This window comes from Haemaphysalis longicornis, unplaced genomic scaffold (assembly GCF_048455015.1).
Source record: "Haemaphysalis longicornis isolate Haplotype H1 unplaced genomic scaffold, Haemaphysalis longicornis Haplotype H1 scaffold_4, whole genome shotgun sequence".
In the NCBI taxonomy this organism is placed as follows: Eukaryota; Metazoa; Arthropoda; class Arachnida; order Ixodida; family Ixodidae; genus Haemaphysalis; species Haemaphysalis longicornis.
This window is the reverse complement of record NW_027526361.1, coordinates 20,305,240-20,317,981: the sequence shown is the minus strand read 5'-3', so window position 1 is coordinate 20,317,981 and position 12,742 is coordinate 20,305,240. Positions and strand designations below refer to the sequence as shown.

The window sequence follows — 12,742 nt, the reverse complement described above, 5'->3', positions numbered from 1 at the left end:
CAACGATCAATTTGAGGCTGCTTTATATTCAACTATATTTTCTGTATCATGCACGTTTACCATACCTGGACTCCGCAAAGAACTCGTATCGGATTCTTTTCGTTGTCTAGATAGTTACACATAGATATTTACACCTGATGCAAATGTCGCGTTCAACTGCGCCGAAAGTGTTCTACAGTTCTAGATATTGTTTTGTGGCATCGTGAAAACCCTCTACGAATATGTCCAACAGGTAATGGCGTTGCGGTGTTCCATTCCAACAAAAAAAGGGGAAAATTCTGCAGAAATTCAGAGAATTATCTACTAATGCGTAGCATTCTTATGCTGCTTGTCTTGAGTGTGAGTTTTCTCCAGACAAATTCTTTAGTTTTTCTAAATCCTATCCGACCAATTATTTCCATTTACGCTATCATAACGATTAGAAGTGGAATTTTCGCGAAATATGCATTATTGTGGAAATGCCATGCGGTATACGTTTTGACATTTGCCATAATTTTTAATATTTTTCTTATTTCTTAGTTTTTCAAAATTTTGTGCGACCAGACATTTCCATTTACGCCTTTATGGCGATTACAGGCGGAACTTTCGCGATTTCTGCATTGCGTTTTGTGGAAATTCAGGGCGTTACACGGTCTTGGCGAGGGGGGGGGGGTACTTGGCAAATAATTCTACGCATTAATATTTTCATCTCAACAATTTCTATAGCTGAAGCTGGCGCACAATTACTGGCATTTGTAGATTACGGCAATGGTGAAGATACGTATCATTTGGAGAACACGACAAGAATTCTGCACTAGCAAGCTTACTACATGTTGGTGCAAAGCCAAGGAACTTTCAGTAAATCTGCGGAACCTCTATTTCGTTGGGATCGTAAGAGGCGCGACTCGAAGAAGCTCCCGTCGAAGGCGCGCCGCGCCGGCGTGTCGCGGGCGGGCGCCAGTGCAGCTTAGCGCGCTGCGCGTAACCGCCGCGGCGCAGCGCTGCGCTCGCCACAGATCGTGCGCGCATCGGGCCTCCAGGCCGGCAGCAGACAGGCGGCTGGCTTCCCCTCCTAACCACACTCACACACACACCTGCCAGATCCGCCGCATCTTCTCCGTAGCACACCACCATCCCGACAGCCGCCGACGGCTCTGCCTCGCCGAAGTCGGCCGGAATTAGGGCTGTCCTCCCCCCCCCCCCGAGGCGGCGAGAGACGCCGAGAAAGTGGTGCGGCCGGCCGTTGTTGGATTCGGCGGTGGCGGCGGCGGCCGAGGCGGCGGTAGCCAAGGAAGCCCGGGAGAGGAGCCGGCGATCGTCGCCCGAGAGCAGACGACGCGGGAGCAGCGCTGCGTCGTCGCTTGCCGCGGACCACTGGTGTCGTAACGGCGTCGTCTCTGCTGCTGCCCAGCTCCGTCGTCACGAGACCACGCCTTTCTTCCCTGCCTTGCCAAGGTGAGCTGCTGCCTCCAGTGTTTCTCTTCGTCGCCCTGCTCGCGCGCCGAAATGTCAGCGTCCCATGTGGGTCCCCGACGTCACGCTGAACTGCCCTCTTTGGCCGTCGACTCGTCGCGTATGTCAGAAAACCTGGCGCGATGGAATAATGAGGCCACCGCACCCCTCGCTTCGTACAATGCGAGACAACGCCAAAGTCGCCTTGCGCAGTCAAGAGCCGCGTCAGAAGTTGCTCGATGGAAGGCAAACGATGTGGCACGACGTGAGATGAGCGTATGACGCGACCCGTTTTCTTTGGCGCTGGTGCGAAGACGCGTCGCGAGAGATGCGTCGGTGACAGCACCAAACGTCGCACTACTGCGTCGCTCGCGCTGAAAGCAGCGCTAGCGGTTATCGCGCATCGAGAGAGGGAGATGTGCTAGATGGAGTGGAGATAAGCAGCGGCAGCGCTAATAATAGCTCCGGAAAAGGTTGCCGTCGAGGGCCGAGGTGAGGACTTGGCCTTGCGATAAGCCAGGCGCCGGGAGTGGCCTGCACAGCTAGCCCACGAGAAGAACGCTTGCGCAAGCAGACGCTACCTATCCGCCCCGCTTCGCGTTTGTTCTCGGGGGCATCTGCTGCTGCAGCGCGGGGTTTGTGAAACTCACCGCCTGTGTCTGCGTGTGTGTGCTTTTGTTTTTCGGCCAAATTATTTTTTCCCTTCTCGCAATGCGTGGGATAAAAAGTCAGCTGAAAATCGCTACACTGGTATACGTGATAAGCAGCGGTGCTACTGGAAACACATTTATTGTCACGTTCCGAAAGAACGCCCATCCAAAGTACAGAGACGTCAAGTGAGAAATACGGGATGGGCGAACTTTCTGGTCAGGTGCGAAAAATTAGAAACAAGTGGCCGCCGCAAACCAAAACTGCGGAGATATCAAGAAAAAATACCAGATGGGCGAATGTTCGGCTCAAGCGCGGAAAGGACAAATAAGTGGCCACATCAACACATGAATAGATGATTTGCGTTTATTTTGTTCACTCATCGGCGCTAAAACCGCCGATTGTAGGGGGTTGGTGGTCTTTGGGTTTTTTTAGTAAATTGAATACTTCACCCCTAAAAGGGGTGGGCGACGTTTCGGGGGAGGGCGTACTCTCGGAATTTTACGGTATGTGTTTCGGGAGCTACTCACAAGGTCGAAAGGCGCAGTATTTATCAGCCTCTACAAAGAAGACCTAGGGATAGGAAGCAAAAGCCGTGTGTTATAGGAAACAAATGTGTGTTTAAGATCGAGAAACAAAAAAAGTGGAAGTGGGCCGAACGTGTGATGCGAAGGACAAGCAACAAGTGTACCACCCGAGTAACGGAATAGCTATCGACTGATAGGATCAGAAACACGAGCAGACACATCACTCCGGAGAAGGGAGGCGATGAGAAGACGCGGAGGGGGCAGAGAATGTTCGGGCAACACAGGGTAGGAGAGTTGTTGGGAAGTCCCTGGTGAGACCTTTGTCGTATACAGTGGGCATGAGTTAGTGAACTGATTATATGTATTGTAGGGGAGTTCGTTTTCGAGGATGGCAAGGCAGTTGGAAGGACGGGAAAGCGGTGCAGGAGCACAGGTAGTCGATGCCTAGGCGAGCTGTTCGGGAGCACACTTCGCGCCTCGCGAGGCCGATGATGCTTCCGGTTGCACCAACACCTGGAAAACAACGTGATGACGAAATGACAGTGCTTCTGAGGGTCATTACAATAGGGGCGAAGCCCACTAGGGGCTGGGGATGTTGGCGTCTCCTGTCGTCGTCATCGTAATCATCGTCTCATGTAGTCACCGTACTAAAATAGCGGGAAACTCGTTTACGCCTCGCGCTAGAGCGTAACGCGTGCTAAAAGAAAAACCGGGACACTCGCTTACGCCTTGCGCTGAAGAGCTTCGTGCTTCAAAGTCACGAGTCTTTTACAGCAAAGCTGTATGCCTCTACCTCCGAACGATTTCACCTCTGTTGGCAAAAACTTCAAGGCGCCAAGAATACACTTATACACTGCATGCTTCGCCCCTCCCCAGGTTTCACGTTAGTAGAGATGGCCCGGGATTTTTCTTTGTCGAACAAAACGTAAACGATGGGAGGGATGCTGTCCAGATAATTTGAACGGTTTCTACTGGTTTGCTTTGGTGTGGAGACTGGGGACGTGGACACCATATCTGGCCCCCTTACGCAAACCGTTTCTCGCTGTTGTGTCAACAATTACGCTTATTATCTCGCTCACAAGAGAAGTAGAAGTTCCAGGATGTTACAAAGGCTGTTCATCATACTGTTCAGTATAACTAATGGCAAAACTTGCCTAGATTTTGGAACGCAGAACAAATCAAAACTATCATAGATCCCTCTGGCTCTCTGTCTTTCTGAAAAAAAAATATCAGAGTAGAAGACTTTCGCTCAACATGAGAAACGTTTACATATATATTGTCGTCGAATAATCTTTTATCAGCAGTCTCCGCTGGCTCGTATCAGCATCGTGTGTGTCTTTCTTTTTTGTTTCTGGGTTGGTTGGTCGTTGGAGCACGAGCTGCCCAAAGTTCAGGTTTCAACACGCTTTTATTTGTTATCAACGTTTATTGTTCCTGTTGTGTTCTTGACTAGACGGAAGCAGTAGTCAACCGGGGCGAGCAGACCATGTTTATTGGTCACCATGTTAGTCGAAGAAGAAGGCGGAAGGTTAGGCACGGCCATGGAGCAATTTTATTCTTGCTCCGTGGGCGCGGCACTTTTTAAGCGATAGCCGAAGCAGAGAACAGGGCAAATAATGACACTCATTGAGTGCGCGCATGCACCGGGACCCGCTGTACAAATGACACAACAGTTCCAGCGGTGATACTGAATCGGCACTGAACAATCTTTGCTCCATCGTTGTGGCAGACGCCATTGTGGGAGTGAAGTCGGTAGGCGCACAGGCAGTGGCAAACACTGGAAGTGGCAGTAAGTATAATCGTTGTGGAGCACTGGTTAGAATTTTGGGGAGAAATAACTTCAGGATACGGAATACATTCTTCCGTTCATAAAATAATAGGAAATAAACATGGAAAAGGCCTTACGGTAAAACTAAAAATACAGTCTACGTCATTGTTAGCGCGAATGCACAGTGCAGGTTGTTGAGGTGCTATGCAAGGTCAAAAGCAGTGATCACAGGATAATGAGGAACGGAAAAAGGCTAGATCTGAGGAGGAAGAGGATGAATATAGTTTAAAGAAGGAAACGAAACTTGCAGTCAGTAACAGACGAGGCTCAGTAGTTTAGACTAATGTTCCAGGTCTAATTCGGGGTCCTAACGGGCCGGAGTCAATATAGCGTAGACGTATACTCAGATAGCACCTAACTAAGATAAGCGCAAAACCGGTGGTAGCTGTAGGAGGAAGAACCTCATTCAGACTTGAATACGCTAGCAACTTTACGCCAGAAAACAGTTCTATACAAGGACTAGCTTGGCTCGCGATGTCCAAAAATAACGGAATACGAGGCGAAAAGGCGCTAATTGGGATGAAGGGGGGGAAGGTTGCAGAAGACGACGGAATAACGAGGATCAAGAACGAGTCAAGAACGAGGGAGCGAATGAAAATGGTGGAGTTGCCAAAATCAACAGTCAAGGCTAAGGACATTAGTTACTACAACAGTGAACATATTGAATAAACATTAATGAGGAGAAAGATCCAAAGAAGCTTCTTTCTATCGTTCTCTTTCTATTGACAGAGATGAAATATATATATTCACAGACGGAAGTTGTAACATAACAAACATGAATAACTATAGTAAAATTAGCGGAAGAGTTCTATACAGACTTAAATACGCTAGAAACTTTATGCCAGAAAACAGTTCTATACAAGGACTAGCTTAATTTGCGATGTCCCAACAATAACGGAAGACGAGGCCGACAAGGCGCTAATAAGGATGAAGGGTGGGAAGGTTGCAAAAGACGACGGAATAACGTGGCTCTGTAAGGATGTAGGAGATATTGCACAAGAAAAGCTTGCTGAGTCATTATCAGAATGCCTGAGAATATTAAAGGTACCACCTGCCTAAATAACGCCAACCTAGTTCTAATCTGCAATAAAGGATGTTGTCAATGAGCTTCTTAGGACCCGCCGTGGTGGCTCAGTGGCTAAGGCGTTGTGCTACTGAGCATGAGGACGCGGGTTTGATTCCCGGCCGCGGCGGCCGCTTTTCTGATGGAGGCGAAAAGCAAAAACGCCCGTGTGTTTTTGCCGTGTGCACGGCGAAATTCCCCCGCATTTCCCCGAGGGGGAGAATGTGAAAGTGCGAATGCACGGTTGTCGGCCCGCTTGCGGCGCTTGCGCTCGGCCCCGCAGCCCACCGCCTCGCCGCCTTCTCTTCCATCTCTTCCATCGGGTTTGTAGTATCACGTGTACACCACGCAGTTATCAAGCCGCTATAACGCCGCTGAGTCGCCAACGCACGCCGCTGACGACGTAGTTTGAATGCGTTAAAGATATAAGGCGCGTCACTAACACTGATATCAGCGTCGCGTCCGTGGCTTGGTCGGTAGAGCGTCGCGCTGCGGCCGCAAAGTCCTCGGATCGAAACCTGGCGCCGGATGCTGTTTCTTTTATAATATAGAGGAGCACTGCGGACGCCGCCGCCGCCGGCGGTGGATGGTTTGGGGTCGCTTATAAAGTGCATTCGCACTAAAAACGCCGTGCGCCGAGATTTCGGCGCACGCTAAAGATCCCCAGCTGGTCAAAATTAATCCGGAGCCCTCCACTACGGCGCGCCTCATCACCTGCGTTGCGTCGGCGCGTTAAAGCCCACAATCAATCAAGCTTATTAGGAATTAAGATTAGTCAGAAGGCTCTCTGTTGTAAAGAAGTTGTTTGCCATGTAAGAGTTAACCGCGTCAGAAGCACCCAAGATGTCAGGCAATCGACTCGACAGGCTGACTTTAAGCAAGGTTACCTCACAATGAACTGTATTCATGCCACCAGCCAGGTTATCGAGGAATTCGCGGAATATTATAAGCGTCCGCGCGTGGAATTTATAGATTATGAAAAAGCGTTTCATTTAGTGGCCACCGCTACAAATTGTAATGGGAGCACTGAGAGACCAGGGACGAGGTGAGAATCTCTTGTAAGACATGTACAAGGCGTATAGGTTTCGTGAGGCGAATGCGATATTGGGAAGGACGTCATGAAAGGAGACACCATATCCCCGATGTTATTGAAAATCTGTCTAGATGAGTTTTTTTCTGGGAATTGATAGGAAGGAGTCAAGAATACAAGTAAATGGGGAATATTTAATTAAGCCCCTTGAGATTTGCACGCATGACATCGCCTTGCTCATTGAGTAATGAGAAGACCTGCAATGAATGCGGCAAGAACTTTGCGAGGATATCTCAATCGTCGGGTTAGAGATAACAAATAATTACAAGTAATCATAAACAGACAGCCAGAAATCCTTTTTTAAGCCCTTGTGATCGTCACTAGAAGGGATTGAAGAGTATGACTATTCTGGACAAGTTTTCGCTACTGATACAAACCACAAGAACAAAATTAGTCGCACAAGGAGAATTGATTGATTGATTGATTGATTGTAGGGTTTAACGCGCCGACGCAACGCAGGCGAAGAGGCGCGCCGTACTGGTGGGCTCCGGATTAATTTTGACCACCTGGGGATCTTTAACGTGCGCCGAAATCTCGTACAGACGGGCGTTTTTGGTTTTCACCTTCATCAGAAAAGCGGCCGCTGCGGCCGGGAATCTCCCCGTTCTCATGCTCAGCAGCACAACGCCTTGGCCACTGAGCCAGCGCGGCGGGTAGAAGGATAATGGTATGGGACGCATTGGACAAGCATCCTCAAGTAATTAGCAGTAAGCTAGCTCTCCTCACTAACTAAAAAAAATGGTAGACGACGATGCGTACTTCCGGGGATTAGTTATGGGGCAAGGTGTTTAGTAATTGCTTAAGACCTTGAGAAAAAAAAATACGTCCAAGCCCAACGAGCCACGGAAAGAAGGATGATTGGAGTGGCGCGTAGGAACTCGAAACAAGCGTAGCGAATGAGACAAAACGCAGAGGAAAGTCATCACGTTGGGAGAAAGACTCGGAGTGGAACGGGCTTGCAGTGTGGAGGATTGACAACGGAGGATCAGCGGAGTAACTGAATGGCAGTTTAGGGACGAAACTAGAAGTAGGGAAGACAGGAACCTCCCTGTAGGAACGAGATAAGAAAATCCGAGGCCGAAAAATGATTCGCACAGAGCAGGATGGGAGTGGTTAAAAGTATGCGGGGGAGGCTTTGGTCCACCGGTGGACATAAATAGGCCGCTGCCGCTGCTGTTGATCATGATGACGATGACGACGGGGATGATATTGATGATGACATTTCAGAATGGTACGTCGCAGGTCCAAAAATCGGACGCACTATAATTCTACCGAAAACAATTCTTTCAGACGGTGCCGCCTTGTGTATGCTATAAGAAAGAACATAAAAAGCAGAGGAGTAAAGACGAAGCGAAGGAAATCTGTTTCTTTTTCTTCCTCGCTATATGTGTTGATTGGAGCTCGTGGTTAGCAAAAAGCAGGCTGCGGCGTTATTGTGACGCCTGTCTGTATACAAACAAATTCTTGTACCACGCAATGCGCATCGAAACGGCGTGAAATGTTGAGCGACGTCCCTAAGCAAATGAGAAGCAATACTGAATGTTCTTGTCGAAAAATTGTATGATTATCAATCATACGGAGTAGGGCGGGGAAGACGGAGCCCAAATGAACGACAGTAGTTGCAGAGTAGAGGCCACTACCACTTCTTCCAGTATCTACCGTAGAAGAACTGTTGATGGAAAAAGAGATCCTCCGCCGCGCCACGCGTGCTTTACTTCCATCGCGTAGAACTGACCTCCCCAATGGGCTCGCTAGCTGGGAGGAGGTCTTGCTACAGAGGCTTCGAATTGGGGTGGCGTTATCCCCAGCTGATACTCACGCTTGGCCTGCCCCATACCACGCCCCGTTTGCGGACACCGTCCCCTTATCTGTGACTCCTGCGCCAGACGCTGACGTTAAACACCTGTTGTGGACTTGCTCAGGTCTCAGAAACGACCGAATTCAGCACCTTCGAGGCACAGGGCTCCATCCTGGGAGACCCCCCAGATCTTAAGCGCTGGATATGGGGACCCCCGTGCCGGTCGTTCCTTGGATTTTTGCGCGAAGCTGGTGCGATGTTGTACCTTTAAAACTTCATGTTATGCCGTAGGGCAAGCTCTCGCACTAAAAAAAGAAAGATGCCGGTGAACGGTACGAGACATAGAGATAGGCGCGGAAACAAGGTAGCGGGGTGAGGGCAGAACATGGCCTGGGAAACTCTAGGGTGGGCGTCGGTTGAAAATTTTAATTCGATTAATCGGCTGGCTTTAATCGGTTAATTGATCGATTAATCGGTTGGGCTGGTGTAGAACAAAATGACCAAAAATTATATTTTACTAATATTCATAGTAATATAATAATAAAATGAGATCTATAAGGTTGTCGGCCTATTGGAAGACATTCCAAGGGTGGTAAACAGGTCATCATCGTGGCGCTCATGCGGGTGAGACGCTTATCACCGCGTTCTTCACTCACACTTTTCTGGAATCAGGAACACCGCCACTCGAAGTAATTGCAGTGGGCGCGGATTAATAGTGGTTTACTTACGACAGAGTTAGTTTATACAACGGGTAGGTTATTTGAACAAGAATATGATCCTCGGCACGCGTGTGCGAAATTTCAATATGGCACTCTTGCTTGAGTTTGCTCACATTACTCCAAGCGATTTACAGGTTAAAAATTAATCGCGACTAAAGCATTCGTCGATTAATCAGAAGGTTAATCGATAAATCGCCCACCCCTTACTCGCAAAACGAGAGTGGTCAAGGAATACCACTTCGAAAGAGGCCTTTGTCATGCAGAAGAGGACAGGATGATAGTCATGATGAGAGAGTGATGACGAGGATGTGATGAGGGCGACAGCGACGATGAAGGACAAGCAGCAGGAGAAGCGCGTGAAGGGCCTGACCTTACCTGAGCTCCTAGTCATAAGGATGATGAAGAGGATAATGTAACGTTCACCAAGGATCATCATCATCAACAACATCATCATTAATATGAGCTCAGGACAGTTTGAGCTTTATTTTTGTACACCAACTAGCTCGTCTCTCCATTTTACTTCAGACTATTAGAGACTAGAAAATTAAAGAAAGGCGTGTATTTTTCTTTTAAACACTATATTATTTCGCGGCCTAGGTAAGCGTTGAAATGTTGATCTTTCGCAGTCAGCCGCAAACAGAAAATAAATTAAACAGCCACTAAATAAAGTCCACCATGTCACGAGCGAGAATCGAATCCTAGTCTTACGCGAGTAATTACGACGCAGTGCGTTGCCATCCACACGCGGTGGCGACTGCAAGGCGTTCAGGGGAATGTCACGTACTTGTGTTGTACGTCTTTTTGCCGTAAACGCTCGCGTCACCGGAGGCGGAGCTGGAAGTCGCTCCACGTACCGTTAAAAGCGCAGAGGTGGTCACGACTCGGTCGCGCGCTAATAAAACGCGCATGTATTGCACGAAACGGTTCCTGCTAGCCAACTTTATCGCGTTATTCGGGCTATACAGTAAGGTGAGCGTTTCACTGGAGTAGCACCTGTTATACACTGGGGCAAGGAGTTGAAACAAAGTTTGAATTCTTTAGTCCGCGAAACACGAAATCGACAACCAGGTAATGGAATGAGAACGTTACCTGGCAGCCGGAGAACCGCGGTCGTCTTTCATTACCTAGCATTGAGGCAAGCGGACACTGGGGCAATTAAAAAAATAAATAAACAGTCGTTAAGAATATCAGAGGGCATAACTTCGCGCGATGTCTAAAGAGAAACGTAACCCATACCACTGACAATAACGTTAAGTGGTATGCCTCAGTTCTACCCGCCGCGGCGGCTCAGTGGCTAAGGTGTTGCGCTGCTGAGCACGAGGCCGCGGGTTCGATTCCCGGCCGCGGCGGCCACTTTTCTGATGGAGGGAAAAGCAAGAACGCCCGTGTGTACGAGATTTCGGCGCGCGTTAAACATCCCCAGGTGGTCAAAATTAACCCGGAGCCCTCAGTTCTTATAGTTGCCAATTTATTGTCTCAGTTCTTATAGTTGCCAATTTAACTTTTCAATGACGACAAAAAAGTAAAAGGCGCCGAATGCAAGTTATCTAGCTTGGTAACTTGCATTCGCATAATCCCATCAAGAAATTACTGGTTCTATTTCGGCGCTTTCAGAATGAGAAAACAGATGGCAAGATTCTGCGTATCCAGCTGCCAACTTCGTTCTTTTTTTTTTCTTCTTTAGTTCCAAAGCGCATCCCACCGGGATGGTTTGTTTCAACAGTAGCAATATCGTGACAGCAAGAAAACGGGAACAAAGAATGGTTAACAGTGCGGGAGCAAGAAAGCGTTTCTAGATATGAGCCAGTAAGTGGGGCACTTAGTGTCACAAGATAAAACGTTAGAAAGAAAGAATGACGCTCTTAAAGCAGGTGGCGACAGTGAGGATCTTTCATTATAAGTACTTATCGGAGCTGAGTGTTAACAGAGTATCAAGCGACAGCGAAGTTGAACAATCGAAGTTTCATACCATGCGCGATAACAAGTTCGAAGCGTATTCTTGAAACTCTTGGCAGCCGGCGGTGCACCTGTACGAAGATAGAATTACCTGAGAACCGTGCGTAGGCCTAAATGCGAGGATTTTCTCAGCAAAATGCCATGAGCCCCAAGGATTACCGGAGTATCGGTTTTATCCGTCGTAATGTATATGTAAAATGCATTCGTACAAGGATGTATCAAGCAAACTCTGAGTGTATTGCTACAATACGATTTCGTGAGGGCAACGTAGAATGTAATCCTCCGAAGCATTAAACCATATAGCTTTAGTGGCATTGCTAGGACACTTGCGTTGGGACACCGCTTTAAAAGTCTGATAAGCTTTTAGGATTTTCGTTTTTTTTTCTACGTTCACGATGGGCTGATATGAACTTACTTTAAAAACCCATCTTAGACAGCTTCTAAAATTTTATGGCTTATAATATTATAGAGCCCTTTAAAAACATTTATAGCCAACTATACACTTATACCGGAATACCTTATTTCGGCATCAAAAAAAAAAAAAGGGAAGAAAATCCTCTTTCGATTGTCCTGCAGCGAACAATGTTGTATTACGGATTTGCTCCTTGATCCGGCTGCATGAAGAAAAAAAAAATCAACAGCACCCACCTACCCAATAGTGACGTCACGAGCACGTGTTTGCGCGTAGGCGGTGCACCTTCCTTTTTCTCCCTCCGATCACCTTTTCAGTGCAGTGATGGCAATTGGGGCGGACCATCGGTCAGACTTTTGAGGTCGCGACACATAGGTGCATAAGTGGAGCAACGATCGCTGTGGCGCAATGTAAAGGCTCTTACCAGACACGGGAGAAACGGCGCCAGCCACGACTCCGCTTTGACCAATAAAGTTTATTCCTCCCCTCTCTTGTTTCGCGAAGCTGCTCGCGGTATTATTTTAGAAATTCAAAACCGTTTTAACCGCGAAACAATGACCATTTCGGTCATTCCTTATTCCCCCGACATCGCCTTCTGAAAGCCCGAACGCGACCCGCGTCGGGAATAGGAGCCCTATATACCAACCAGCGCAAGCTTCGAGTGCAAAGCGGCGCATGTGCAATCGCCGTGCCCAGCAGCGCCATAAGCGGCGTGTGGCTGAATTCACGTCACGCGTCCGTTAGCGGGATCGGCGCGCGGGGATATATTCCCCGGTCCTGGCGCGCGCTCCCTCGTTACGCAAGTTGGCTCTCCCGCAAAGCCTCTTTCGCACCAGCGGGTTGTGGCAGACGGCTTTGCCAGATTTGTTCCCGTGCGCGGGCGCGCGGCACTTTTCAAAATTGCTTTCAAGGTGGCCCGGCTACATTAACTGGATAATACCTTGTATTGGCGTGATGGCGAAACGCTTATCTGACGCCTGACGTTATGGGTAGGAATTAGGCGTGGCTTCGTGGACACAATGTAACGTGTTGCCGGCGTTGGGGCTAACGGAAACGGGGCTGGAAGCGCACAACGTCTTAAAGGGACCCTGCAACACTTTCGATAAGCGTTTTCACTCTTTCCTTCGCGTCTGGAACCACTGCGAAAGCTATAGTTATCGCAAACACGGAGCGGCTCGGCATGATTTGCTCGTTGCACCACATACGCCTTTCATTTCTGCTTTTTTTTTTGTGTTTTTTAAAAGTTGCTATCGAAAAGCGTTCAGTGCTG

At 48.4% G+C, this 12,742-nt stretch overlaps 1 protein-coding gene across 5 annotated transcripts in view; it reads left to right on the top strand.

The window, feature by feature from the left end:
- Positions 1-1,345: 1,345 nt before the first annotated feature.
- Dgk (diacyl glycerol kinase 1) overlaps positions 1,346-12,742 on the top strand; it is a 603,682-nt gene continuing 592,285 nt past the window's right edge. For all 5 annotated transcript variants that reach the window (XM_077706109.1, XM_077706108.1, XM_077706111.1 and 2 more), the window contains exon 1: positions 1,346-1,434. The gene's annotated coding sequence lies outside the window, so the exon portion shown is untranslated. The remainder of the gene's footprint in view (positions 1,435-12,742) is intronic.